Source organism: Narcine bancroftii, chromosome 4, assembly GCF_036971445.1.
Source record: "Narcine bancroftii isolate sNarBan1 chromosome 4, sNarBan1.hap1, whole genome shotgun sequence".
Taxonomy (NCBI): Eukaryota; Metazoa; Chordata; class Chondrichthyes; order Torpediniformes; family Narcinidae; genus Narcine; species Narcine bancroftii.
This window is the reverse complement of record NC_091472.1, coordinates 180,484,218-180,496,758: the sequence shown is the minus strand read 5'-3', so window position 1 is coordinate 180,496,758 and position 12,541 is coordinate 180,484,218. Positions and strand designations below refer to the sequence as shown.

Sequence of the window (12,541 nt, the reverse complement as noted above, 5' to 3'; positions counted from 1 at the left end):
CCTCTGCCAATATATATATATATATAAATATATATAAATATATATATATATATATATATATATATATATAAATATATATATATATAAATTAAAAACATAAACACAAAAAAAGGAAAGAAAAAAAATTATACCCCTCCCACCCTCCCACCTCATCAGCCTGCTCTCTTAAGGAGCTAAAAAAAAAGGAAAAATATATAATACATCAAAATACATCTAAATGCATATATTCCAAATACGGTAACCACTTATTGACAAAAAAAATTATCATGCAAATTGTATGTAATTTTTTCCATGACGATACAAGCTTTCAATTCATTATGCCGTCGTGTTATATTAATCACTGTGTTATCTTTCCATGTACTTGCTACACATTTTCAAGCTATAGACAGTACTAAATGTACAAATGCAATTTGAACTTTATCCAGCCCTAATCCCTTTAAAGGAACTATGGATCTAATGTTATATAATTTTTCCAAAATTAACCTCATTTCTTCCCAAAATGGTTGTACATAAACGCAAGACCAGACAGCATGTAAAAAAGTACAAGTACATACACCACATCTAAAACAAGAATCCGAGTTTACTGAAACCATATTTTTTCAATTTCACTTGAGTTAAATCTAACTGATGTAAAAAAATTACAATTAACCATTCCATACTGTACATTCGCCAATTTAGTTACATTGTCAATACACATATCTGCCCAATAATCTTCAGGAAAAACAAAAGCTAAATCATTTTCCCACTTAAGCTTAGACTTCTCCCATTCCGGTTTATCCATATTGTCTTGTGACACTTGATACATAACAGAGATATAGCCCTTTTTTGGGTATAGAACTGAACTAGCTTCCTGTGGAGATGCTCACTCTGCTGCAGTAGGTTAGCTAAACCCTTTAATGGAAAAGGAGATTTAATTGCATGTTGCAAGATCAGTGATATTTGAAGGGACAAAAATTGAGAAAAATATTGATTAATATTCACACCACTCCCATGCCAGGCCAACTTATGTACACTTTGCTCACAAAGGTAACAACAATCTTTCACTAAATAAGTTCAGAAAGTACTTTTAAATGCCATTCATATTATGCAGGCCTACTTCATTATGAATACATCATGCTCTCTGCAATATTATTACATTCGCATTACTTCTGAATTTTATGTGTTTTGTATGCGTTCCCATATTCATTCACAGCAATCAACATTCTTACAGCTACTGAGCATCAAAATAAAGAGCAAAAACAAAAATTCATGCACGCAGTATCTTAACTCATGGTTAAGATCCCAGCCTATAAATAGAAATAACTCCTTGTGTTCTTCATTTTATATGTACACAAATAATTTTTTCTTCTTTTTACTGTGTAATTTTTTTTCCTGAGAACTTTATTAAGTAATATGGTTGATTTCTCATTTGCAATGAGAGCTCTTCTAATGCTGTTAAGATGAGAGTGCAATGGCAAGTGAAAAGCAGAACAAAGTTAATAAGAGTGCCCTGCTTTGTTTCCTCTCAGAAGTCAAACACAAAAATCAGCAAACACCACGGTTGAAGTAAAAACACAATGCTGGACTAACTCAGCAGGTACCTAACTGATGTTTCAGGCTTGAGACCTTCATCATACCTTGACAAACACCACCCACTTAAACTCCTCTGACCTTCTCATTGGCTCACTGCCACTCATGTGATCCTGACACTCTTACTCTTCTCCCGAAGAAGGTAAGGACGTGAGCATGACAGCATGTGCCCCATTCCTCCTCTCAGCCTCCAAGCCATGCAAGGAAGTAACTGATTGGAACTGTCCCATTACATAACAGTCTGGAGGGTTGACAGTTCGGTCCGACCTCGCCCAAAAGTGCAAGACAGGCGATGCACGGTACGACCGGCAAGAGTGCGACTGGTCCTCTGACTCTGGACTTGACACAGAATGTAGACCATTGCTATACGCTGGCTTCAACTTGTTGATGGAAATCATGCTCGCTTTTCCATTTCTGTCGGTCACAAAAGTCTTCGGGTGGCATTGTAAGACCTGAAAAGGTCCATTGTAAATGGGTTGAAGTGGTTTTGAAACAGCATCATGCCCAAGGAATACATGTGTAAATAATTCAGCACATTCACTGCAGGTGATGCCCGCTGCATAGGAGTCGGTTGGAGTAATCTCATGTTTTCCTGAAGACGATCAACATAACTAGCCAGATCATAGAGCGTTGTGCTTGGCCTCGGATTCACAAACTCACCTGGCAAAATTAATTCACACCATATATTAGTTTCTGTTGCTGAACATCCAAGATCTGCCTTAACAGCAGGGCGCACTCCAGGAAGAACAATGAGCGAGTGTTTGCTCCATGTAGATGCATTGCGACCTGCTGTTAATGCTGCCTTGAATTGTCGATGGAAACACTCAATGAGGCTGTAGGCCTGCTCTTAAAAATGCCGTGATGCTCGTACATCAGAAGCCCAACACCTGGCTCTCTCCTATTACAGATGCTTCGGTCATTGCTGTGGGAGCAGTGCTTGAATGAGTCCATGGGCAATTGCTTTTCAGCCCAGCTCAGGCAAAGTATAGTAGGTTTAGTCAAGAACTCTTGGCCATCTATCTCGCAGTGAAACATTTCTGCCTTTTACTGAACAGTTGTCCTTTCACCATTTATATGGACCCTCAGCGTCTTCAGTCTCATTGCCTCACCGCCACACGGGTGATCCTGACGCTCTCACTCTCCTGACAAAATTAAGTACACGACTGCAACACTCTCTCCACTACCGGATTATTAATGTGCAGGGATGGTGGCCATTCCTGGTCCTCTTGATGTCCAAGATCTTCTCCTTTGTCTTGTCCACGCTGAGACTCAGGTTATTATTCGTGCACCATATCACAAAATTGTCCATTTTTTCTCTGTTGTGCGATTCATCGTTGATGCTGATGAGGCCAACTACTGCCATGTCATCTGCCAACTCTGTTGGAGCTAGATCTGACAATGCAGTCATGGATCAGTAGTGTGAACAGGATCAGTCTAACCTTGATGGTGCTTGATGTTCTGCTACCAACTCGGACACTCTGTGATCTTTCCATTGGGACAGTGGTTCTCAACCTTTTTCTTTCCACTCACATCCCACCTTAAGTATTCCTTATGCCATAGGTGCTCTGTGATTAGTAAGGGATTGCTTAAGGTGGGATGTGGGTGGAAAGAAAAAGGTTGAAAACCCCTGTTGTAATCATCCCTAATTGACTCGTTATGTGCACAGTTTCCTAACTCCAAAGGAAATGGGCCAATTACAATTTTTCTCAAGCAGAATATTTCAGTAACAATTGGATCTAGAGCAGTAATTCTTAACCGTTCCTTCCCACTCACATCCCACCTTAAGCAATCCCTTACTGATCACAGAGCACTGATGGTATAGGGATTACTTAAAGTGGGATGTGAGTGGAAAGAAAAAAGGTTGGGAACCACTGCATTAGGAAGTCAAGAATTCAGTTACAGAAAGGGGTATTGAGTCCCAGAGAGGACAGCTTTTGCACCAGCCTTTGGGGAATGATCAGATTAAACGCTGAGCTGGAATAGGTGAGCAGCAGCCTGGCATATGAGGCGTTATTGCCCAGGTGGGTAAGGATGGAGTAGAGGGACAAGGCTAAAGTATCATCAGCGGAACATTTTTTTTCTACAGGTGAATTGAAATGGGTCCATTTTCTCTGGTAAATGCTCTTTGATTTGTTCCATCACCAATTGCTCAAAGTAATTCATAATGGAGGTCAGTGCCACAGAGCTGTAATCATTAAAGCCTATTAGTGTCCCCCTCTTTGGTGCTGGCATGACGGTGGCTGTTTTGAAAGCCACAGGGTCGATGGACTGCTGTAGTGAGGTGTGCAAGATTTCATAAAGTTTTGCAAAAAAAAAATCAGTTTCTTTCACAGTTACATATCTGTTTTTAATTCTCTATTTATTTGACAGGTTAAGTTTAAATTGAATGCCGTGATAGGATTCAAATGTTCTTCTGTGGAGCAGTCATTCAGTTTTCCGAAAGCGCATCCTTTATCTTAACTATCCGCTCACTCATTCCCAAATAATTCACACGGAAGAAAAATCAAAATCACGATTTCTGAGTTGCAATCTCTTTGCAACTCAACCGTTTGAGGGCAGTAAGTTATTTTGCAGCTTGTGTTTTCTGCATGTTTGTCTGGTTAGCAACAATATTACTTTGATAATAACAAAGAACAGGAGCAATGAGAATAATCTAATTGTCAATATCTTAAAATACAATGAATCATTTTTAGAATGGGCTTGCTTCAGAAATAAACGTCAAGTGGCAAACAAAGAGGAGCTAACAAATGTGATTGATTCTTTATATTTTGTGAAATTTTGTTAAGGTTTGTGTTCAGTGTTGAATTTACAGTGCATGATTTATTGCATAAACTCTTCATTTATACTCACTCAGAACACACAGAGTTTTCTCCTGAAACTGGTGTATCAGAGACCAAAAGGCAACCAGCAAAATAATAATGTAGACGTAAAAATCTGTGCATGTTGGCAATTGTAAAGAGGAAAAAAAAAACACAATATCTGCTGGAAACAAAGACAAAGGGAGAAAATAATGATGAAAGCCACGAGCTTTCACAGAATATTCCAATGGGACATCATTGAACTTAAATTCAATAAACTTTACTCTGTTTATTAGTCAACAGGTGTTGACTGACCGATAAAATGTGATACGTTTTTCCAGTCAATGTTTCCCTCTAACCTTGTTTAGTGTACAGACGTCCAGCACAATAAAGTAATATTTTTCAGCCATCACTCTATGTAATTTTTACTCAAGTTAAGAAGTAAGAGTTTAGAAGAAGGTATTTCTTAAAGGTTTAGAATGTTGTCTATTATACTGTTTATTCGAGCGGAAATCTACATCAGAATTCATGAGAGAATTTTTTTTTCTGGATGTTTCACAGCTTTAAATAACTTCTCATGCATATGACGTTTATTGGTTCATAAAGTTGCACTGTGCTATTAAACTGCAGCCAATGCAACACAAGGTTGAATACATTTACAATTCAATGTTAAAATATTAAAAGTTCACAGCAATTATTTTTAAACAAGAATTCTCATTAGCTTTAGAATGACTGATGCAATGTAAATCTGATTGAGTTCAACTTCAGCTAAAATGTTGCTAGTTCTGCACTGGTTTGAAAGATTTGAATATGCTGTAAGCTTTTTTGTTCCTCCAAAGTCTGGATATGGTAGAAGACTTGAACCAAGGTCAGAAATGTGAGAAACACTCAAAATCTTGGGAGTGGATCCTTTTCGAGAAATTTAGTTCCAATTTTGATGAAGGGACAACATCTGAATTGCTTTGGTTCCCGATTCGTAGCGTCTGCTTTTGACAGATAACTTTGCATGTGCTTACGTCCAGAATTCTGTCATCTCCTTGTAATGGATTGAAAAGCAGTGCAACAAAATGCTTCCTAATTACACAGAAATTTTGCAGGCCAGCTCTGCTAACATATTGTCAGGATTATATATTTTAGTTGACATGATGTAAAAAAAAATGTTAATGAGGTTTCAGGAAAATGCTCTGGTGGAACTAAATCGAGCATCAGCGATCAGATGTTAATGGGTAAACATCAGTCTGTTCTTAATCTTCAGCAAAGCAATGGAAGGTGTCATTGACAGTTGCTTTAAGGCAGCATTTACTTATCAACAAACTGTTCACTTTATGATTTACTATGTATAATCAGTCCCAGATACCTTTGCAGCTCTGGTCCAAACATGAATTGAAGAGATGAACTACAGAGCTGAGGCAAGTGGATATACACAGAATCATGGCTCCCTAACAAAATTTAAACTAATGGAACTCAAGAGGACAACTCTTGCTTGGCTGGATTAATACTCAGCTAAAGGAAGTTATAGTGTTCATTGGAGCAATATTATCTCAAGTAAAACCACAGAAATACTGGAGGAACCACTCTCTCATGGAGTCCAAAGGAGGTGAAGGTTATTAACAAGATTTCAGGCCCAAGTCCTTCTTCATGCCTTGATGAAGGGTTCATGCCAGAAATGTCAGGAATAAATCTTTACCTCCTATGGACGCTTGAAGATCTACTGAGCTCCTCCAGCATTTCTGTGTTTTTTACAACGATCACAGCATCCACAGACTTCCGCGTTTCACCGCAAATTATCTCTTTTTTTTTGAAGATTTGATTTAAAGTTTTTCTGTACATGTAATCGTAACCAGACACAAAATACCACACATTATCTCAAGCTCAGGATAACCTTGCAGGAGTTTATTCAGATGGGGTTCTGGGGCTAAGTATTTTCATTTGCTTCATCAATGAGCTGACTTCATCAAAAGATTCCAAGCAGAATCTCTCTTAAAGACTGCAGATTGCTTACATCTCTTTGTATCTACATGAATATTGAAGCAGTTCATACCCACATTGATCAATTTCTGAGCAATATTCAAATGTTCATCAAGTAGGGGTAGTTCAGCCATCTCCTGTTGGCGACCTATAGCAATATTATTTCTAAACTCTATATCATCTATAGTTGGGCAGTTTCTATCAACTGAAATCTTCACAGGTCTAACCAGGTTAATTTTGATGCTTAAGAGTAAGTCTAACATTTGATATTCATTAATTGACTTTGTTAATTCTTTCTACCTGCAGGACAGTGTTATGTGTGCATGGATAACTGAACCTATAGTTATAGAAGAGCTTAACACATCCAGGCGAATGCAGCCCATTTGTTTGGCACCCTGTGTGTGGTGGAAAGTGTGCTGACCAGCTGAATAACTGTCTGGTATGAGGACTCCAATACGCCTGACCAGAAAGCCCTACAAAAGGTAACGGAGACAGCCTAGGACATCAAAGGGAGAACTTACCCCGGCATTGAGAACACCCACAGGGAAAGCTGCTGTCAGAGAGGAGCAGCAGTCATCAGGGATCCTCATCACCCAGTTCACGCTCTGTTTTTGCTGCTATGATCAGGAAAGAGGTCTCGGTGCCACAAGACTTGCACCACTTGGTTCAGGAACAGTGGGCTCCCCCTCCACCATCAGACTCCTCAATGACAAAATCAATCAGGGACTCATTTAAGGACTCTCACTTTTGCACTTTATTGATTTTTTTCCTCTCTCTCTATTGTACAGTCAATTTGTTTACATTTCTTTATTTGTTCACATGTGTAAGTTGAGAACAGAGATTTTGCACTACTACTAAGTGGTAATTCTGCCTTGTCCACAGTAAAAAATGAATCTCAGGGTTGTATGTGATGTCATGCATGTACTCTGAAAATAAATCTCAAATCTGAATCTCAAACATTAAATTTCCACGCTTTATTGCATTATGGTTGCAACCTTCAAAACACACCATCATCCACCTGGAGGAAGAAAACCACCAGGTGTATGGTCTACTCGCACCTCAAGCTTAGTTGCAAGCAAAAAAATGGTGGTGCTGCTTCTGCTCCTGTTAACCACAGCACTGTGCTGGCTCTGACCTCGGAAGAGCATGGAGTGGAGATAAAGCACTCCTTCACGAGGGCCTGCTGCCTGGACGTTACACCTTCAGGGCCTGTACAGGTTTTAATTGGCCTGTAGGAGTGCTCGCCGTTGTTTCTTTTGAACATCAGCAAAACAATGGAGGTCCATGCCCAAGATGGATGTGCTCATATTTGGGACAGACTACAAGGGTTACGAACTCCAGGCCACCAGTCTGGTAGGATACTCACCTGACTCCATCGATAAGGAGGAGCCATGGAGAAGAGACCACTGGGCAGGTGTCGAAAGCAGCAGATCAGCGAAGGGCTCAGACACTGAAGGACTCCTGCTGGGCTGCGAGCTTCTGGAGACCGGCTCCTCAAGAGCACAGTAGAGGCCCTTCAGACCATGATAAGGTTATGGCCTATGTAGACCAATTCCACAACAATATAATCCTTCCCTCTCTCACTCCCATAACCCTTGATTTTTCTTACATTCATGAGCCTGTCTAAGAGCCTTTTGAATTTCTCTATTGTACCAGCTCCCAGCAATGCCTTCCAGGCAACCACCACTTTCTGTGTTGAATATTTACTTCTGACATCTCCCTATACTTTCCTCTACTCACCTCAAACAAATGTCCTCTGCTATTTGCTATTGTCGTCTGAGGCAAATGGTGCTGACTGTCCACCCTATCTCAATCTCTCAGAAACTTATCTACCTCTCTTCAGTTGCCTCTCATCCCCTGTCACTCCAAAGAGAAAAACCCTAGCTTTGCCAACTCTACTTCATAAGACCAAGTATCGAGATTGGGAGTTGTGAGGGTGCTGATGGTGAGAAGTGCTCCTGAAGGCCCTTAGCAGCTACTTGATTGGTACTGGAGGTTGGAACTAGGAGCTCTGGTTCACTGCTTGTATGAACAAGAGGGTCTACAGCTATAGAGGTTGTAGGAGGTGAGGGGCTCTCTTTTGTCTCTTTCCCTTATTGATGGGAGCACCAGGGCAGTGCCTTTACAGCATGCAAAAGTTGATAAATTTTGTGCATTTTGTACAGTACAATAAAAAAATCTTGAATTTTATGCATTAACTTGTTGAAGAAACTCATTGCAATTCTAAAACCCTAGGCATATACCGCATGGGTTCTATGGGTTCAAGCAGGCCAGTTAGAGACTAGCCATAAATGTTAGCTTTTCAAATGATGCCCACATTCTATACTTACATTTTAAATGTTCCTTGGTGCCTAACTTTCATGAAAATGAACATGCAAAAAAAAACCCGGCAAATGCGGGAAATCTGAAATTAAAAAAAAGAATATACTGGAAAAGCTCAGCAAGTCAGGCAACATCTGTGGAGAATTAATGCTTCAGATCAATGATTAGTTGATCAGAGTGGAAGGTTTCCTGGATGTTTTAACTGTACAAATGATGCAAAAATCAGATCAAATCCAGAGCCATGCTGTAATCATTCCAGAGACTAAGCTCTGCATGAAAACTATGTAGGAAGTAAATTTAACAATTTGTCTCTGATCTAGATATCATTCATAAACATGTTGGAAATAAAATTTTCTGCCTTTACCTGTATGTCATTACAATTTAAATCTGACTTCATCTTTGTGTCTTTTCTATTTACTGCTGCGTGTTTATATTTTATTTGTAGGCAACATTTAAATTAATTTTGAATGAATCCTAAAACTTGCCTGATTTACAGGAATCATTTTTTTCTCGATCTGTGACACCATCACATGGCACACTTCAAGTTAACAAATTAATTTAAAAAATGAACACTCACAAATGTATGTTTTATTTTCTAGTAAAAATAGCAACACTTAATATTAAAATAATGGTGAAATCTCTCAAACTAGAACTAAATTTGTTTTGTCGTTTGGGAGTAAGTAAAATTGAAATATAGGCTCCAACAGTTAAATGCAACAAAATGCTTAAATATAAATGTCAATATTAATTAGATTGACCAGACTCTCCACTGATTTGACATTCTGATGTTTTCACTAATGCTCTCAGTTGAAGTGTGCAGTTTTATGAATCCAAAATAATGTTTGGCAGTAGGGCTGAAAACAGATCACAGTAATGTTACAAGAGTCTCTGTGGGACTAAGAATATAAAGACAAGGAGCAGATGGGCTTTTCTCTAGTCAAATTTTTCATGGATCACTTGTTAGTTTCCTGGTTCTGTGAGACATCAATTTGGCATATTTCAAGATATTCTTTGTAATGAACGATGTGATGTAATATGAATAACCAACACTCCAATGAAACAAATTTGAAACATTTGGGTTCCCATCAATCAATGCAAAAATGCTCATGGAATAAAATATGTTTATCTTTTCTATTTAGGTTGATGAATTTAAGAGGTAATAAATATATTTTTTTTCCTAATTTTTCAGTGCATTTCCTCATAATCGTTCATAAAGATTATGGCCAAAAGTTTCTGCCTGATTTTGCTGGTTCCTGGCAAATCTTGTATTCAACAATCTATAAATGCTCTTGAGGGGAAACATTTTCCTAAATGATGCGAATCTGGGCATATTTGGGCTGGAATTATTGCGTACAACTCATGAGGAGAATCTATCCAGTTATATCAGTAGCAGAAGTAATAAGTTCCTGTTTTTAGATCTCCAGGCACATGAACAATTTGAGTACTGTATTCAAGATCAAGATTCCTTCATTGTCATGTACTTAACCCAAAATCTGTCAACTTTAGCTTATCATAAAGGCACCCATATAACCATATAACCATTTACGGAGCGGAAACAGGCCATGTCGGCCTTTCAAGTCCGCACCAGTTCACTAGAACAACTCCACTAGCTCAAACCTCCCGCTCACCGCCACGTGATGTTCAGGTTGAAGTTTTTTGATGCATTGATAAACATATCCAGATCTCGGTTTTGACAAGAACCGAAATTGGTTTACCCTCTCCACCTCTGATTCCCCCAGTGATCTGGCTTTCCTTTCTGAAGTCAACCATCAGCTCCTTAGTTTTGGTAGCATTGAGTCGAAGACATGACTAATAATAAGACAAGCAAAAGAGGGTCATAATTTCAACAGAATGATAACTGCTAGATACGCTATGATATTAGAACATTTTTATGTATTAGTGTCCCCAACCAGAAACAGCATTTGCAGGTAGAACATAAGAAAATTAGTGACTTCGTAAGTCTGTGAGATGCTGTGTAGATTTAGCGGAGAATTAGGTTTCCAGAGTTAATGACCAAAATTGAACCAGAGCATAGGAACGTAATAAATGAGAGCAGGAGTAGGACCATCCAGCCCGTCGTGCCTGCTCTGTCATTCAATAGCTGATCTGGTGATAGGCTCATATCCACCTATCTGTCTTCTTCCCAGATCCTTTAATTCCCCTATTATGTAGAAATCTACCCAACCTTGTCTTAAATATATTTACTGAGGCTGCCTCCACTGTTTCAATGGGCAGCGAATTCCACCCTCTGGAAAAAGCAGTTCCTCCTCATCTCTGTCCTGAATTTGAATCTTGAGGCTATGTCCCCCTACCAATGGAAACAACTTACCTACCTCAGTCTTATTGATGCCTTTCATAATTTTATATATTCTAAATTCCAGTGAGCACTGTCAAAAAAGACTCACTCTCTCCTCATATCCTCATCCCTGGAATCAACCTGGTGACCCTCCTCCATACTGTCTCCAAAGCCAATGCATCCTTCCTCAAGTAAGGAGACCAGAACTACATGCGGTACTCCTGATGCAGCCTCACCAGTACTTTGTACAGTTGCAGCATAACCTCCCTGCTCTTAAATTCTATCCCTCGAGCAATGAAGGCCAACATTTCATTTTCTTTCTTGGCAGCCTGCTGCACCTGCCAACCAATCTTTTATGATTCATGAGCAAGCCCTCCCAAGTTCTTCTGCATGTCAGCATGCTGCAATTGCTTTCCATTTAAATAATAATCTGATCTTCCAGTCTTCCTTCCAAAGTGGATAAATTCACATTTGCCAAAATTATACTCCATCTGCCAGACCCTTGCCCCCTCACTTAACCTAGCTGTATCCTCTGCAATATTTGCTTTTTCACTCGATTTCTTGTCACCAGTGAACTTAGATACACTGCACTCTATCCCCTCTTCTAGATCATTATGAACACTGTGAACAGTTACGGGCCAGTACCGACCACTGTGGCACCCTGTTCGCCATGATTGCCAGCCATAAATATACCCCTGTACCCCAACTCTCTACTTTCTATTGGTTAACCAATCCTCTATCCATGCTATATTCCCCCCCCGCCCGCCCCCCAATTTCATTCATCCTTTTCTTCTTTGTCTTTTATGTGGCACCTCATCAAATGCCTTCTGGAAATCCAGGTAAGTAATGCCCACCTGCTCCCTTTTATCTACCACACTTCAAAGAACTCCAGTAAATTTGTCAAATAGGACCCACCTTTGCTGAATCCATGCTGTGTCTGCAGCTGGATTCATTTCACTCCAGATGCCTCACCTTTCTTCTTTAATGATAGTTTCAAGCATTTTCCCAACTACAGATGTATTCCCTGCATTTTGCTCACATCCTTTTTTGATTAGTGGTGTGACATTCACCACCCCAATCCACCATGACCTTCCCAGAGTCCAGAGAATTTTGGTAAATTATCACCAACGCCATGACTATAACTTCCATCATTTTGCTCTGTACCCCGGGATGCATTCTTTAGACCCTCACATTTTTTGCATACCACCTCTTTAGTGATAGCTATTACATCCAGGTCCAGAATAGAGAATAGTGCTCAGCCGGGGAGGGGGGCACTGTGAGGTGCTGCCACAAGGTGCCACCAATGTGAGGTGCCAGAGCAGCCCTGAAGTGGCCCCAAAGCAGCCAGATGAGATGCTGGAATGGCCCAGTGATTAATTCCCAATCCTCTCAACCCTGTAAGCATGTTTCTGCAATGGCCACAAAATCAAAACTTCTTTGTCCTGATTTATGCCACGAGGTCACTGACCTTGTTTTGAATACCACGGGCATTCAGATAAAGTGCCCTTATTCTCATTGTACTTTTAAAATATGGTCATCCTTGCCTCTGTTGAGAACTTAGCTTTTATGCCCTCTATTCTTAATTTTT

The 12,541-nt window shown here is 39.6% G+C and overlaps 1 long non-coding RNA gene across 1 annotated transcript in view; it reads left to right on the top strand.

The window, feature by feature from the left end:
* LOC138759997 (uncharacterized) overlaps nt 1-7,295 on the top strand; it is a 34,053-nt gene extending 26,758 nt beyond the window's left edge. Inside the window, exon 3 of the long non-coding RNA XR_011355315.1 lies at nt 6,642-7,295. This is a non-coding gene — a long non-coding RNA (uncharacterized lncRNA). The remainder of the gene's footprint in view (nt 1-6,641) is intronic.
* The last annotated feature ends 5,246 nt before the right edge of the window (nt 7,296-12,541 follow it).